We start from the raw sequence: 18,691 nt of genomic DNA on the forward strand, positions 1-18,691 counted from the left end.
AAATAAATATTATAGAGAATATTTAAAAAAATTATCACTCCACAAAACCCTTATCTATAATTTTAGCCAACTTTTTTATTTTGGCTATATTTGTTAAACCCTCCTAGTCTATAGTGAAATTCAATATCATTAGTTACCATATAACAATAATACTTTCTCTTTATAATAACTTCAAATAATAATAACATGCTATTATATTATATCCTATATATAATTAGAGTAAGAGAGTTTATGTGGTACTTTAAGATGGTATGGTCGTCAAGGTCAGGATTGTAAATTCCTAATACTTATCAACTGAAAAAAAAAACAAATACCAAAAAACAAAAACCACCAAAAACCCATATATGTACTAGATTTGCAAAAAAAATCCTAATACTTATCCACCTAAGAAAAAGAAATACAAAATTCACCATAAACATTAAGTTGTAAAAATTAAAAAAGACACACCAAAATTCACCCAATTTTTTTTTATTAAAAATTTGTTAATATAAAAAGTAGACAAACTAAATTAAAATTTACAATACTCGCCATCTGAAAATTATAGAGTGGACAATATAAAATTTTAGTAAATTAAAAATTACAAAAAACATAAATTTCATGAGTAAAGCAAGTAAATAAATCCAAATTAATACTAATAAAAATAATATTATCAACTTATTTATGATAACTTATAAATTCTCATATTTTCTCTCATTATCTTAATATTGTATTATATCCTATACATAATTGGCGCAAATTACAAAAATAAAATTTTGTTTGTATATGGTATAATAAATTTATTAAGTGAATATGTATAAATTTAATCATATTAAAATTAGAAAAATATGAAATTTTAAGTAAAAAACAATACAACAACTAAAATAAAAATAATAATATTAATAAAATAAGTTTTAGCAACTAAATAGAGTTAGAGGTGCCATTTTATAATTTTTCTGAAAAAATAAATTAATTTAATTCAATATTAAAAGTTCATATAAAATATTTATAACATATCCCATGCATTGCAAACAGATTTCAAAAAGTTAAAGAAAAAACAAACAAATAAGAAGAACAAACACATAACAAAAAAACTTAAAAATGTACAAATAAATTATATTAATTAATTAATACACCAAATATTACAACAAGCAAACATTACATTAAAAAAGAACTAAAAAGCTAAAGCAAATCAAAAAACATATTATGTGTGAAAACAATATAAACAAAATTTTAAATGTTTTATATACATATGCATCATTAAAATGAAAAATTAATAAAAAGGATAATTTATATAATAAAAGTAGTAGACATACTCTATAAAATAAGAATTCGCGTTTAATTGGAAATCACACCAAAATTCACCCAATTTTTTTTAATAAAAAGTTTTTAATATAAAAAATTAGACAAAGTAAATTAAAATTACAATATTCGCCATCTGAAAATTATAGTCAAAAATATAAAATTTTAATAAATTAAAACTTACAAAAAACATAAATTTTATGAGGAAATAAAGTAAAGTAAATAAATCCAAATTAATACTAATAAAAATAATATTATCAACTTATTTATGATAATTATAAATTCTCATATTTTATACCATTATCTTAATATTGTATTATATCATATTCATAATTGGCGTAAAGTACAAAAATAAAAATTTAATTGTATATGATATAATAAATTTATATGTGAATATGTATGAATTTAATAATTTTATAATTAAAAAGATATAAAATTTTAAGCAAAAAACAATACGATAACTAAAAAAAAATATATTAATAGAATAAGTTTTAACAACTAAATAGAGTTAGAGATTTCATTTTATAATTATTCCAAAAAAATAAATTAATTTAATTTAATATTAAAAGTTCATATAAAATATTGTAAAATATCACGTGCATTACACGAGGATAAAGCTAGTTTTTAAAATATAGCTAATTATTATAGCCAAATCGCATTACAATTTCAGCAAATTTGAAATATCGATTATTTTAAACTATTTTAACCAATCATCTTACCTAAAATTATTGGAGAATGGAGATGCTCTAACTACACAATTTGATTAAAAATTTATTAATTTTATTATTAAAATACACTAAATACTCATGTAACTCCAATAAATACGTATTTATGAGCATTTTTCTCATATAGTAATATCTATAAATTTTACCAAATTATTTATGCGCAGATTTTTGTTTAAGTTTATTGATTGGAATAATACTAATTAAGGCAGGTGAAAATACAAAGAAAAATATTAAAAATAATAATAGGTGTGCATTTTACAATTGCAATTTTTTTAGCTATATGTATATGAATCTTATATTTTTATAGATATATGTAAAAATATTTAATTATAAGATATTTCAAATTTTCGGGATTTAACTTTTATATTAAAAAATTGTGTGATTTAGCTGTCTAATATAATTTATATGATAATTATATTTTTTTTAATATTTTAATTAACTTTTTAAAAAAAATTATTTTTTTAAAATAGTTTTAGTGTTTAAATTAATTTTACCAATCATATCGATTATTGAAAATTATTAAAAGAGTTTTAAAAAACACGATTTTAACACAACCTTTAATGTAATTTCAATTATAAATCCTCATTAATCACCGACTTTAGAATAGAGTCAAACAATTAAAAAAAAGATTAAATCCTGATAAATTGATATTTTTTTTTGACAAATGCAGAAAGTTCTCATTAAATTGAATATAGTACAGTTGGGACAAACCCCCCAACTGTTGATACAACCAGGTGATAAAACAAAAAACATACTAAAAACAATTAGATGATTTGTTTCCTGATCGTTTAACACATAAAATTTAAAAATTCTTGAAATTAAAAACGAAATCAAAGACATCCCAAGCGATCCAAATTGCAGCAGCATCTCTGAAAATAGCAATATCGCAATTGATCATATCACATAAAAACTATGGTTAACCCAGTGTTCAGAAACACCAATCGCATAAAATGAGATTGGAGAAGCGGCACCCCAGCTATCTAAATGCCGGACATGAGCTATAGACATGCCGAAAGCACCCCAACTATCTACATGTCGGATACTAGTTATAGACATGCCGAAATTATAAACCCATGAAAGATGAACAATCTTTAGTTGTGAAAGGTGAGATCTTGCAATAATCACCACCGTCCGAGATCCGATGCAGACTTTGCAGATCACCAAAAATATCAATAAATTCGTCCTCAACAGATCCATCACCAGATAAACCCAAGCATGACTAAATAAAAATATAACAAACACTCCAAAAGGAGAGACAAAACACACACTTCAAGAGGAGAGACACACAAACACCCAAAAAATTGGGTTTTATTGAAAATAAATAAACGAGAATAACAGAGAATGAAAGGGTTGAAACTTTCCACCGGAGAAAACCAGTGGAAGCCCTCGATTTACTTGAAAATTGACAAACCCTAACAGAGAGGATGAAAGAAGGGAGGCGGCTGAGAGTATTACTAATTCATATATTTATTAATTATATATATTAAGATAAACATAGCGCTATGCATCAACCCCAGACCTCAAATAAAAAAATGTAAATCCAGAAGACCAGGTTTTTTTCATTTTCGGCACTTTAGTTCTCTTGGAGAGCAACTGTCTTGACTTTTACAACATAAGAATCCATTTTCTTATAAAGTAGTGCAGAATTTCATCAACACGCTTGTGCTAAAAGACGAATGTATCCTCCCCTTTTAGTGTACAACCAGTCATTCTCATATACCAATATTATATCTTTACACTAATGCTAGGTCCTCTTAGCCCTTCTACATGCAGGCTAATCTTCAATACAGGGAAAGTAACTTGAACGTTTCAAAAGGGTAATTTAATCATCCAGTTCAAATATAGTAGATTTTAATTAATGTAGAGATTAAGAACAACACGACAATGGTCGAAAAGAAGAGGGACGGCAATATCGGCAATGGTGTGGATAGCACGGTAAGGGTAGCTTAGAGTCTTAGACGGTGTCAATTGTTAGGCAACGACGTGCATTTGAACCCGTAAACATGCAATTTTTTCTTCCTATACGGTTATCTATCTTTTTAACTTAGCCTGTGCTCCCAAATTTTTTAAGAAAGAAAATAATGGAAGAGAAGAGAAAGGAAAAAACGAGAAGCAACAAATTTTCTTTAAGATATTCCAAAGTTATTTCTTGTAAATGAGAGAAAATTTTAAAAATATTGATTTGGAGGGAAATATATTTAAAAAGATGTGAGAACTTCTCCCCGAATCATCCCATTTTTGGGAAGAAACTTTTGGGTGAAAAATTTTGAAAATTTTCTCTCACAATCTTTTCTCTTCTCTCCTTACAAAACTCGGGAGTACGACTATGAAGAAAAATTATAAAAGTTTATTTTGCGTTCTTTTCTTTTCTCTTCTGATTTGAACTCGGGAGCACAACTTTAATCTATTGAATTTATGTAGAAGGTTTTCATAATAAAATTTAAAATTTTACAAGTTTAATAGTGTCCTAAAAAATTATTCTAAACTATAATTTAAAACAATTAGAGCAAGTTTAAGTGTGTTCTAAACTCATGTCCTAAAGCAGAATTTAAGACATTTTATATAAATGGGTGCTCCAACAATAAAACACTAGAACACCCATTAAATTCCTCATTTTTAAGACATCACAAGGCATGCCCGATATTATTTCTATGAATAAAAAATTTCTTTTTCTTCATTTTACGTATCTCTTCTTTCTTATCTTTTTCCCCTCCAATTACAATATATTAAGATGCACAAAAGACAACATTTTGGAGCACAAACTTTACATAAATTTTAAAAGAGCACCCCAATATTATTAAGATAAAGGAAATAAAAAATATTTTCCAGATTATTCAAAAATAATAAATTATACACATATGGTTTGTATCATTGGTACTGTAAAAATGATGAGCCCTAGGAGTGTTCTATTATGGTAATGGATAAATAACTAGGGTGTATTTAATACTAGGGTTCGTGAGCTCCAAGACTCTATTCTGACTGTTCTCGTATTTCGTGACTTAATCTGCCTTCACAAGAAGCCTACGTATCTTGCTGTATGCTAAGGATCAAGTCAAAAAATATAGTTCTGATTTGTGGGGTGAAGCCCCTATATAGGCATGGGATGCCTTGAATTGGATTATGGTTAGGAGACTTGGTGGGGAAGTCTCAGATTTAGAATAGAATTTGGAGTCCTAGAATGTTCCTTATAGGACTGTGTGGCTTGAGTGATACTCTTTTGAGAGTCTGATTATGATTTGAACTTGTTTTCTCAACCACAACTTGGATTGATACAAGACCTACGAATTTTAATAATAAATTCTTGCTTTGCGGGCTTTTTGAGCCCATAACGACATATTAATTGTTGGGCCTTAATAACTGGGTTTCGTCTTTGGACCAAATCAGGCATAATTAATGCGCTTTGTTATTCCCAAACAATGCAACAAGAATTACAGAAGGGGGGTTGAATATAATTCTGGCTCATTTTTCAATTTTAAGACTGTTCTTACTTAATATATATAACAGTGTTTGATTTTGCAAGAAGTGCGAAATGAAACTTATATTGAAATCAAAACGCAAAGTAATAAAACACAAAGTTTTAAAACTTTCTGGTGGATTTGAACTTATCCAATAGAGATATATATTAGCATGAGAACTCTGTGATGCTTGAATAGCACACAGCTACTTACAAGTGAACTTTTTAAACTTACAGAGAAATTCTTAACAGATATAGCTTTTTCCATCTCTCTGAAAATTCTGCTTACGTTTTTATTAGTTCTACTTGCTACACTTGGTTTATATATTACCAAGGTACATGACAGTAAGACAAGATAATAAGACAAACTATATCTAGTCTAACTTCATGTTATTTCACTACTTTATTCCAGCATCATTGAATATCTTCATAATTGCATGAAAATGATAATGCTTCTTTGTTCTCTAAAACCTGTAATTAGGCTGCCACATTCCATTTGCAAACACCCGACGTATGTGACTGTGTTGTCACTGTCAACTGCTCTTTTTAAATTATGATCATCCGTCGGGACTATGTTAGTCATCCGTCAGGAGCCTTGTTGATTATCCGTCGGTAGTCTTTGTAGATCATCCATTGGAAGCCTTTCTGTCACTTGACTCCATTTCACTTATACAGAATTACAAGACATCTCATATTTACAATTAGGCAACCTTTTTTGTATATCAATCTAGTAGTCAACATGACTTAGAGAATCCTACATAATCTACTAGACTAAAATATTGTTGTTTGCAGAAATGTGCTGCAATACTTATTGTTACATAAGCTACACTCTCAATGGATGTTCAGTTGTCATCCGTCGGGACTATAAATATCATCCGTCGGGACTATAATAAAACATATGTCGAGAGCTACAAAAACACTAAGTTAAATCTACTAAGGTGTTTTATTTAACTTATCATCAAGTTCATAACATATTCCTAACACGCTTCTTTATTACCCATTCATGATTATTTTTACCCCCTATCATTTTCCCCCCAACTTCTAGGAAAATATATAAGATTTCGTAGAAGTTAAGTTGTCGTTTTGCCTTGCAGGGTATCATTTTTATCGTAAATTGTGGAGCGACCTACACGTTTATTTACCATTCTCCAGGCTTCAAACTATTTTTTGGAAATTTTTAATACTCATTTTCCTTACACACTTCCTTTGCTAGAATAAGTCTTGAATCGGTTAATGCCCCAATGCTGGGACTTGGGGTCTCGCTCCCTGATCAGCGAGTCGGGGTCCAGGGGCGAAGCGCCCTGGTTTAAGGGTTCGGGGACGCAACGTGGTCCTCGATGGGGGTTGGGGGAAACGCCCCTGACCTTTGGTAAATTTCAAAAATTACTCTTTAATTCATTATTTTTCGGGATTTTTTTCCATAAATATTTTCTTTTTTATGTCAAAAATATAACCGGGATTTTTTTTCCAACCAGGATGTATCCCTAATCGACTAGGATTCTTGGTCGATTTCGACCAGGATTTTGATCGACTTATGGCTCATTTTGGCATTCTGGTCGAGTGAAAATTTGACCATGATTCTGCCTAAAGTCGACCAGAATTCTCATCGACTTATGGGCCATTTTGACACTGTGGTCGAGTGGAAATTCGACTAGAATTCTGCCTTAATTCGACCAGGATCTCATTGACTTATGGGCCATTTTGAAATTCTGGTCGAGTGGAAATTTGACCAGGATTCTGCCCTAATTTAACCAGGATTCTCATTCTTTCATTCATCCTTGGATTTTCTAGATTGTTCTAGATTTTTTTACTTCATGGGCTTTCTCTTTGGGCCTCATTTCGGTGGGTTTTTTCCTCACACTTCAGTCGATTCATTTATCCCTCTCACTGCTATATAAAAGTGGAGTGGAGTGACTTTCTCACTTCACTCTCACTAAAATTCTCTCATTTCACTTTCTAAAAAAGTGATTTCCGGCGAGGAAATTCACAATCATCCTAGGGTTCCATCGTTTGGGCGATTTCCGGCATTCTTTTCTTCATCTTTTTCTGGGTTTCTTCGTTGTAGCTTAAAAAAACTTCATCATCTCTACGCCTTTCTGCAAATCCAAGCCTTCTTCCTAAGCATTCCAATGGAGGATCGTGATCTTGCTAGACTGGCCAAGATGAACACATCCAAACGAGATACTCCGATTGAAATTCTCTCTTCAGTATATACATCTCTTATTGACATGATTAACGTTAGGGGGGATGAATATCCTTCCCTTTCTGGCTTAGATTCTTATAATCACGGGAAGACCTATCACAAATTAGATGGTAGAATAGAGAATTATAATCATTTATATAAGCTTCCCCTCACCTTAGAATTACTTCTGCCACCCCTGGTGACCAAACTTGTCAATGGGAAGGGGATACACTATTTATCTATAGAGAAGCCTTACTAGCTGGCCTTAGGTTCCCATTTCATGAATTCATTCCTCGCATGAATTTCATGAATGCATGGAGGAACATAATTTGTTTTATGGTTCTTTGACTTAGGAATAACTTTCCTCTTTATGTCCCTCTTTTTAGAAAAATCTTTTAATTTTATAATATCCCTTAAACACAAATGGGCTAGGTTCTAATTCGCCAAAGGCCCAAGTGCCCCCACATTTTTTATGGTAATTCTATTCCCGAAAATAACCCAAAATGGAGGGATGAATTTGTTAGATTAACATGGGCCGAAGGTGATTGGGCTACCCTGTTCTGTAGGCCCTTTTATAAGGTGGTTGATGGTAGCCCATTTACCATTAGGTTAACTGATGAGGATGAGGCTGCTTATTAAGCTCTTATTGCGAATAACAACCATACAAATACTCAGACTCTTTTAGAATAATTTTCATTGAAGAGAGTTGGCTTTTCTCGGGCCTATGACAACGGTAATTTCAATTACCCACGCATTTTTCTTTTTTAATTTATGGCAACTTTCGTTCTAACACTTGTCTTTTGTTTATTTTCCTTTCAGCATGTGAGGCCACCAATAACATTAATGAGACTAAGGAGGGCAAAACGGGGCGCCAAAAGCGGCATAAGCTTAGTTAAGACCCAAGGGGCAAGTCCTGATGGGCCGTCTTTTCTCAGGCCCCATATTCCCGATGTGGAGTTGAGCGATGATCTAGATCCCCCTTTGAAGGGTCAAGCCTATAGGCCCAATTGGAGCTTCCGCAAGGGGGACACTATGGTGGGATCCACAAAACACGCCATTGGTCTTTTCACTCCATTACTCCTTGTGATTATACTGACAGAGTCATAGTAAGTGATATCGACAGAAACGAGCACATGGTCGCACAGGCTCAAGCTACGGTATTTTTCTTACCTTTCCTCATTTTTATTCAGTTTCATCTTTGCACGTTCTTGAATTACCTTTTTTTATGTGCAGAGCAACGCCTACTATCAAGCGGCACTCCACCATGCCACATCTTGGAAATCCAACTCGGATGATTTCGAGAAGGAAATGAACAAGTGAAAGGATAGAGTCGGGGTCCTTGACAAGAAGTTGAAGAGCAAGGCGGATGAGTTATCCAAGGCTCATGATGAGTTAGTGAAGCTCAAGAGCGATAACGAGGTCCTAATCGATGAGTACATGAATTTCGAAAAATTCAAGTCTTTGATGGATATTCATAACGAGGGCCTTTATCCCATCCAATTCACCCAAGGATGGGATGCCGTTGTGAAGGAAATAATGGAGGATAGTTTCGATGCTCAATTTGACTCCCCTGTGTAGGAGGACCACATCCTTGATCCCAACGCTTCTTCTCCTATAGCTTTCCCGACCAAAGAAGCAGAAATTTCAGCCCCTGATCAAGAGGAAGGGCGTAATGGGGAGGAGAAGAATGATGAGGAGGTGTCCACCATGGATGACTAGAGCTTGGCTTAACCTTGTGTGGCTTTAATTTGTATTTAGTTTACTTATCTCTATTTGATGACCATCTTTGTAACTTTTAACGTATCTATTTACGCATCTATTACTTTTTTATATTTTCCCCGTAATTAGTTTTGCACAATCCATGCTTGGCACACACTTTATTTGTTACACTTAAGAAAACAAAATCATAAGAAAACTGGAAAAGAAATGAATTCGTAAACCAATAGCTTGGATAAAATGGGTTCAACCCTTACATAATAGAAATGAAATCCTTATAAACTGGAATAGAAATCCTAATGAACTGGAATATAAATCCTAAAGAGCCAAAGCTCATGGTTTCACTGAACCTTATTGTTACTTAGTAGTCTTAATAGCTTAGTACCGTCTTAATAAGGGATCTATATGTAGTAAGTCTTCAAGTTCTATGCATGCTAAGTCCTTGGCACTTCTTATCCTTCCATTGTCTTTAACTTATAGGATCCTCGTCCTAGGACGCTTTTAACCTTATACGGACCTTACTATTTCGGATCTAATTTTCCTTTATGTCCTACTCCAGACATCTCAACTTTTCTTAGGACCAGATCACCTTGCTTGAAAAACCTTTCCTTTACCCTCAGATTGTAGTAGAAAGAAGCTTTCTTCTGATATTCCACAATCTTGGCATGCGCTTCATCACGCACCTCATCTATCAAATCTAGAGCTAGCATTTGTCCTTCCTCATTTTCCTCATCATTGTAGGCTTGAATCCTTGGAGTTGAATGTGATATCTCCATAGAGACGACTGCTTTAGCCTCATATGTCAACATGAAAGGGATTTGCTTATGTCGTGACTCTATATGTGGTCCTATATTCCCAAAGTATTGGAAGTATTTCATCTTCCCAATTGTTCATGGACTTCTCAATCCCCTTCTTTAACCCATCTAGGATAATCTGGTTTTCCACTTCTACTTGCCTGTTGGCTTGAGGATGGGCAACAAAATTAAACCGCGGCTCGATTTCATTCTCTTCACAGTATTTCTAGAATTCCTCATTATTGAATTGTGTCTCATTATCGGGCACCGAAATACGGAGAATTCCATATCTATATATTATATTTTCCCACAAGAATTGAGCAACCTGCTTGGTTGTGAACTTAGCCAATGGCTTGACTTCGATCCACTTAGTGAAGTAATAAATTGCCACAATAAAAAACGTTATTTGTGCAGTGGCCATCGGGAAAGGTCCAAGAATATCCATACCCCACATAACAAAAGGGATGGGATAATTTATGCAAGTTAGCATATCAAGCGGTTGTCTAACAACTGGTACATGCTTCTGACAGCGATCACACCTTTTCACATAGTCTTTGGCATCAGCCATCATTTCTGGCCAATAGAAGCCTAAATGACTAATCTTGTGAGCTAAGGCCTTGCCCCCAAGTATTGACCACATATGCCTTCATGTACCTCTTCTAGAGCAAGTAGGGCCTCATCAAGCCTGACATACCATAAGTAAGAAAATTACAAAGAATATCTTTGGGCTCGTACGGATAATTTTCGTGCCTCCACTGCATCGCTAGGAAGCCATCTGGTATGTAGATGAGCCTTAATGAGATCTATCCAAGATTATCCAAGCCCAATAGGGGCAACCACCTTAACATCAATACTTCTTTTCTTTAAAACACGGAAGTATACACTTCCTGAACTATTCTCGATTTCAGAAGAGGCAAATTTGGATAACGCATCTTCCTTAGAACTATCCTTCATCGGGAAGTATTCTACATGACATTCCTCAAACTAAGTCATCACAGCTCTTACAAGTTGCACATATCTGGCCATGGCTTCATCTCTGGCCTCAAATTCTCCATTAACTTAGGATACCACCAACTTCGAATCTCCACAAACTTTCAAATTTTTAACTCTCAGTGTTCCATCAAGGCCCAAACCAGCTATCAAGGCTTTATATTCTGGATCATTTTTTGTAGTGGCATGGCATACTTAATAAGGATTCCATTGGGACTTTACAAAACTAAACCAGCTCCACTCGAATTTATTTTTGTTGCCCCATCAAAATAGAGAATCCAGAACTCCTTGGTCTCGATATTCTTCTCTCTTTCCATGCCCTGGGTTGTATCTCCTTTATCTTCTTGGTTGTCAATGGTACATTCGACCACGAAGTCAGCAAGAGCCTGAGCTTTGATCGTTGTTTTGAGGCTTATATCTGATATCAAATTCCCCGAGCTCAATGGCCATTTAATTAGCCTTTCAATGGCCTTTGGGCTGTGAATGATGTTTCTCAAAGGATGATTCGTCAATACCTCAATCTTATGGGCTTAGAAGTGGGGACACAACTTCCTTGAGGCCATAACCAATGCTAAAACAAATTTTTCTATGGTGAAATAGTTCAGCTCGGCTCCATAAAGAATTTTGCTGACATAGTATACGGGTTTTTGGACTTTGAGGTCCTCCTTTACCAACACAGCGCTCGAGGTATTTTCTGAAACAGCCAAATATAAGTACAAAGTTTCATTTAGGACTAGTTTGGCCAATAGTGGGGCTTGAACCATGTATTTCTTCAATTCCTCAAACGCCTCTTGACTTTCATCAGTCCAAGCAAAATCTTTTACCTTCTTCAGAGCCTTGAAGAAGGGAAAATACTTGTCTCCGAATTTGAAAATGAGTCGCCCCAAAGCTGCAACTCTTCCAAGGAGTTTCTGTACATCCTTTACAGAATGTGGAGGCTCCATGTCTAAGATGGCCTTTATCTTGTCGGGATTGGCTTCAATTCCCCTCTTGGAGACCATCAATCCAAAAAAAATTCCAAATACTACTCCGAAAGAGCACTTGGCAGGATTCAACATCATTTTGTGGTATCTTAAGACTTCAAAAGCTTCCTTCAAATGGGATATATGATCAGTCTTTGCAAGACTCTTGACTAACATGTCTGTTAGGTCACACACACACTGTAGAGGGGTGAATACAGTGTATAGTACACTCAAATCGAACTTAAAGAACTTGAGTAACAGAAAACAAATTTTATTGAAACAATAAACTCTGTTACAATATGGAACTGTTACCTCTCAGTGATGAACAAATATCACGAAAGCTGCTAGGGTTATATAGAATAATAACTTCGATAATGATAACACTTATAGTGTAAACCCTATGCCTGTGTTTATATACTACACAGTTACAAAATAATCACTAATTGATATGGAATATAATTCTGCTTCCTAAAATATATCAATCAGATATCTTCTACTCCAAGTATTCCATTCTTCACGGAATTCCTTCTTCATGCATATCTCTTCTTATGTTTTATCTCTATCTTCTTTCCTTTAATCAGCTACTGTCCTTATCTGATTGTCCTTCAGCACTTAAGTTCTGATATCTATCTTCTGATGATTATCTCCTGATAATATAAGTACTGATATCCTTAAGTCCTGACTTCCAGTATAAGTACTGATCTATCCTGTTCACACAAGATCTGAAAGCTAAACATAAAACATATTAGCCATGACATTATCAAATATATCTAACAATCTCCCCCAACTTGTAAATTAACAAAATATACAAGTTAAACAGATATTTGATGATGTCAAAAACATTAAGTACAAATGCATGAGAAATAGACTAGATAACTATAACTTACAGTCCTTAAAGTTTTACCACTTTCAATTTCTGATAACAACTTCAATCTGTATAAATATCAGAATTTAAGCAGTTGTAGATCTTCGACTTGGCTTCATCATCTTCTGATCTCTCTGATGTCAGGAGTTGTTCTGAGATAGTTCTTCAACAAACATTTCTCAGCATATCTTAGTTCATCAATCATTCTCCTTTTAACACCTTTAAGCTCTGCAGTATCTTCACCAGTTTGAAAGATTGCAGCTCTGAGATCATTAATCTTTGCTTTCCTTAACTCCTGGTCTAGTCTTATGACATAAGCTTTGTCAGATTCAAGATTGAATTCAAGTCCCTTAATACCAAGATACGTTCTGATCTGTGCAGTATTAGGCTTCATATCAACAATATCCCCATTGTGATCTCTGTACTTTGGAACATATCTGCTGTCAGACTTAACAGAATAAAGCCTTTTCTGTCTCTGAATCTGTTCTTTTAAGTAGTTTGCAGCAGTCTCTGTTATTCTGTCATCCACTTGAAGTAAGAAAAGTACATGCTCCAATTCTTCAAAATACTTCAAAGGAATGGCATTTTGTCTTATATGATAAACCCTACCATCTGTCATGAAATACAACATGATGTATTCTTTCAAGTAGGTATGGTAAACCATCTGTACAGATTCTAGTTGATTCAATCTCTCAGGAGTTGCTCCAATACCTGGTTCACTCAAGGAAGTTGGATCATTGGTAGTGTTGTGTACTCTTCTTTCATCAGCACTTCCCAATCCAGTTTTATCTCTAGCTTCCTTTCCAGTAACTACTCTTGCTTCAAAACCACTTGGAGTAGTCTTCAAAGATTGAGTCTGTTTTGCTTTAGTGAATCCTGGTAGGAGTGTTTTAGATCTATTTTCTGATATCAAGTTAACTTGAGCACTGTCAGAGGTTACTTGCTTCTTCTGAATATCAGAACTTACAATTTCTTGACTCTGAACAACTTGAGCCATGTCAGAGGTTGTTTTAAGAACTTTTCTTGAAGTCAGAGCAAGATCATCTTTTCCATCAGTAATTTCTTCTTCCTCAGGAGGTACATAAGGCTTGATAGGTTCACCAACCTTTTCTTTACCCTTGGATCTTGGATCTATCTGTGGTTGTGATCTAGCCAAAGTTTCTTCAGTATGTATCCTTTCTTTGATCACAATGCCTTTAGGTTTTGGAAGTAACTTTTTACCAGAAGCTTCAGATTTAGATGTGACTTTCTCTGATTTAAGTCTGGCTTCTTCTTCCTTTAAACTTTCCAAGTTCATCCCTGGATTTTCTTGAAGAAATAACTGTCTTGACATTTCCTCATCAAGATCTAGAAGTTCATCAGAACTTATCCTTTTACCAGCAGCAGAACTTATTCTTTTCCCAGTATCAGAACTTGTTCTGTGACTAGCTTGTCTTGATGTAAACCTTCTACCTTGACTATGACCACTACCCATTCCAGAGTTTCTTTGGTCATCTTTTCCATCATCCTTTCCTTGCAGTGTCTTGTTGGTTTTGCATTTGGACTTAATTACCTTCTCCCCTTTTTTGGCATCAGCAGGTAATAAAAGAGAGATAAGTAATTCCACTGAGGTCTGGATTTCAGTAAGTTGCGATTGCTGAGAAGCTTGATTTGTCAGAATTTGATCAATCTGAGCTTGTTGCTTCTCTTGAGTTTTCTCAATTTAAGCAACCCTGACAATGGTAGGTTGGAAGAACTTTTTCTTATCAATTTTCCAAACTTGTTCCTGGTTGATAAAGTTCTCCTGAATCTTGTGTAGCTCTGCATGAGTGTTGGAATGAAGACCTTGTAGATGTTTAGTACTCAATGCAGTGACTCTAAGCTGGGTTTTAAAATCATCAGAATGTAACACTTCATCAGCTTTAGTCAAGTGCTCAGCAAGATGTAAAACATTTGGAACACATGAAACTGAGTTCCATTCCTTAGTCCACTCCTGACCTGCAGGAGTTTCACTCCAAGGTACTGGTGCATCCCTGATAACAAACTCCTTTACCAGTTCAGACTTAGGAAGAGTCAGTGGAGGAGTATGTCCTGAAGGACCTGCTTCATCAGCATCTACAGTTGTAGCAGCCTCACCAGTATCTCCAACATTTGCAGCATCAGAACTTAGAGAATCAGTATCTTCTGATAAGACAACAGTGTGAGTAGCAATGGAGGCTTCAGCATCCTCTAATTGCTGATCTGATACTAAGTTCTGATCAACAGCCATATCCTGATGTTCACCTAAAATCTGATCATCGGCATCTTGATGCAGAGAAGGTGTTAGTGATAACTCAGGAGTTTAAACAGCATCAGTAACAGGTGTTGTGGAAGGATTATTTACTGTTGGAGCTTCTAAGAAAAGTATTTCAGGCACAACCAGGTTCTGAATATCAATTTCAGCACTTGTGCCTGGATCAACAAGAGACACAAAAGGTGAATTAGCCTTGTCAGATACAGGTTCCTGAGATTGAGTTGATGGAGAAGAAGTGACTGGAGCAAATTCCTTGTCTTGTGAGATCAGAGATTCCTGATCCCCTTCCTTAGCTGCTTCCTCCTCATCATCTGAAACTGGCCTTTGTGCCCTCTGTTTCTTGTACTTTCTTGTTGATTTGGATTCCTTGGGAGTTTCAGGAACCGTCATACGTCTAAGCCTCTTGAGAAGCCTAGAACCCCCAATTACAGAATCCTTCTGAGAAGTTGCCTTCTCAGCTTCATTTACCACAGGTTCTGAAGAGGGAATCTGATCCTCAGAATCTGATTCATCTCTCAAAGTAATGCACCTCCTCTTTTGAGGTGTTTGAGGAACAGTCTTTGTTATCTTTGGCTTAGAGGATGTAGGTTTCACAGTAGGTGCTGAAGAAGAAGGTTGAGCAGTCTGTGAAGTGGAGAGATAGGATTTGAGATAAGTTCTGAGGGTAGGTTGAGTAGAATAAGAGATAGGTACTGAGGTTGATGGATTTTGGTTATGGTGAGTTGGTTGAACATTTGAGTAAACAGATTTGTAAGTAGCAGGATCAGCATTTACCAGAATCTGTTTCACAGACTGAGGAATCTGTAATTGTCTCACCATTGATTTCTTTGTGTCAGCATTTATCAGGTCATTAAAGTACCTTTTTGCAACCTTAAAAGATGGGGTTTGAGTACTGACTAACTGGGGTTCAGCAGTACAATACGTATAAATAAGTTGACAGAATCTAGCAAAATAAACAACATCTCGATCCTCTGTCATCCTATCCCCAATAAAACCAATTATACCAGTTGCAAAATCAAAATGAGTTTGATGGATAATAGCATACCCGATGTGCTGACTCAGAATTGGGATGGCATCAAAATTTGAACACTTGTTTCCAAAAGCCTTGGTGATGCAATCGAAGAATAAACTCCATTCTCTTCTGATATTAGCCCGTTTCAACTGTCCAAGTTTCGTCAGACTCTTTTCATATCCCAAATCAGTCATTAACCCCCGAAGTTCTGATTCCTCTGGTATAGAGAAGGTACAATCTTCTGGAAGATGTAATGCTCTTCGTACTGTACCAGGAGTGACTACATAGGATGAATCACCCACTTGGAAGATAATACTGGGAGTTCCTCGTTTACCACCATCATCAAAGACTCCAGTCCTCCAGAACCGCAGAACTTGTTGACTTGAAAATAATTCAGGCTGAGTTAAGGCGTACCCAACCTCACTATGTGCAAGAAGATCTTGCACAAAGTGCAATTCAGATGGAGCTTCAGCATGATCAAGAATTGCAGCATAGTTGTTTGGAACAAACTTTGCTCCATCAATGATTAAATCCTTTGTTGCCATGTGAAAAAATATTGAGATTCAAGTATGTCTGTTAGGTGTTTGAGATAATGTCTGTATGAAAAACCAACGTGAGAAAGAATGAGAAAGAGAGTAAAAGTAAGAAGAGAGATAAAGTATAAAGAAAATAAAAGATTAAAGAAATCTTCTCTCTGTTGTTCTTATACTCTGAAAAATATGTTACCGTTGGACACCTGTCAGACATGCAGTAATAACGGATAGTTACTGGGCTCGAGAAAACAGGAATGATTACTTACCCAGTTGCCTTGTTTCAAGGAAAAACCGTTCCATTTATCAAGAGACACAGTTTTAATTCAAAATTTAAACCGTTAGCACTGATTGAATTATCTTTCACTGCAACATTAATATTCTGAAAATGAATCATGTTAAAAATGACCGAGATAATTTCGATGAATAAGTGCTGACAAAGAATCAGAACTTAAATAAAGACAAAATTTAAATGGTCATCAGAATATCAAGCAGGATTTAACAACACAAGATAAAATAACTCAGAGACAAAATCTTGAAGTAAAAACAGTTTTCATTAGTATATCAAGTCAATACATATATGAAATAGAAATTACATCAATACAAGATTTTCCCTAAGCTTCTAATCCTAACGTCAACAGCTTTAGTCCTAGCTAAGAAGCCTGACAAAGCTGAGGATGAAGAAGAACAGGAAGAAGACGAGATTAAGTCATCTTCCTCTTCCTATCTTCGACGAACAAGATGGCGAGTCGTATGATTCGCTCTTGCTGACGGATAGCTTCCCGCCTTTCCTCCTCCAGGCGCTCCAGATGGCGATGATAATCCATCTCGAAGAATAGAAGGTGAGCCAGCACCTCCTGTGGGATAGAGTCCCAGATCTCCTCAGGAATGGCTGTTATATGCCACTCCTGCTGCCACTCGGCACAACTGAGCTCCATGGTGAAGGTTTGTGTGTTCAAAAACATGTTGTATCGAACCATTGTGTTTTTGACAGAAGAAGGAGGATAAGTGTGTGAGAAGAATGTGATGGAAAGACTGATGTGAAGTGGTTGTTTATATAGGCAAAAGAATGCCAAGAGACGCAAAGATATTTAATGCTGACAGGTAGAATTAATTCTACCTCGGCTCCCTAGACTTTGAAAAAGAATAACAGTCATTGGAAAGAGGAATCATGGTCTAGACCGCACAAGACACAAGAAACAGTGGATTGTTCAAGTACAAAACCATTAATCCTAATCATAGTGACTATTAATCTTCCACTTCAACATATGCGAGTACAAACTGAGACTGTTATTAAATTTCATTCAAAGATAAGCCAAGTAAAGGATTAGACTGAGAAATCAGAACTTAGACCTATACCAGAACTTAACAGTCATCAGAACATAATTTCTTAACTCAAAAAAGGAATGTTCATCTTAGTAAATCCTCATACAAGTTCTTAGTTATGAACGTCAGAACTTAATCATCAGAACGTGTAACTAGAACTTGTCCTCAGAATTTGTGCAAAAATGACACAATGATTGTTTATCTAAAATAACATAGACCACCACAGAAATTTTCATCATTCAGATGGAGTGATTAGTGTGTGCATTAAGCTAAAAAACAGACAAAGAGTAAAGTCTGATTCACTTCAGTACATCTTAGAAATAAGGCATAACTAAAATTTTGCTAAAGAGCTGTCATTATCCTGAAACCTACTGATGAATGAGTTCATGCTTGAGGCCACCTCAACTGTTTTGTGCTAATTTTATGCATCTTTTGAAATTCTATTTTACAGTGGCTTCTCAGTGTAAGTGAGTCACGACTGTTTATCAGAATTTATGCTATTATCAGAGTATTCCTCCAGTAATCATAGAGTGTGAAAAGTCACCAAGAAAATATTTTGCTTTTCTAATGCATATTTACTTAATA

The sequence above is a fragment of the Apium graveolens genome, chromosome 4 (assembly GCF_009905375.1).
Source record: "Apium graveolens cultivar Ventura chromosome 4, ASM990537v1, whole genome shotgun sequence".
Classification (NCBI taxonomy): Eukaryota; Viridiplantae; Streptophyta; class Magnoliopsida; order Apiales; family Apiaceae; genus Apium; species Apium graveolens.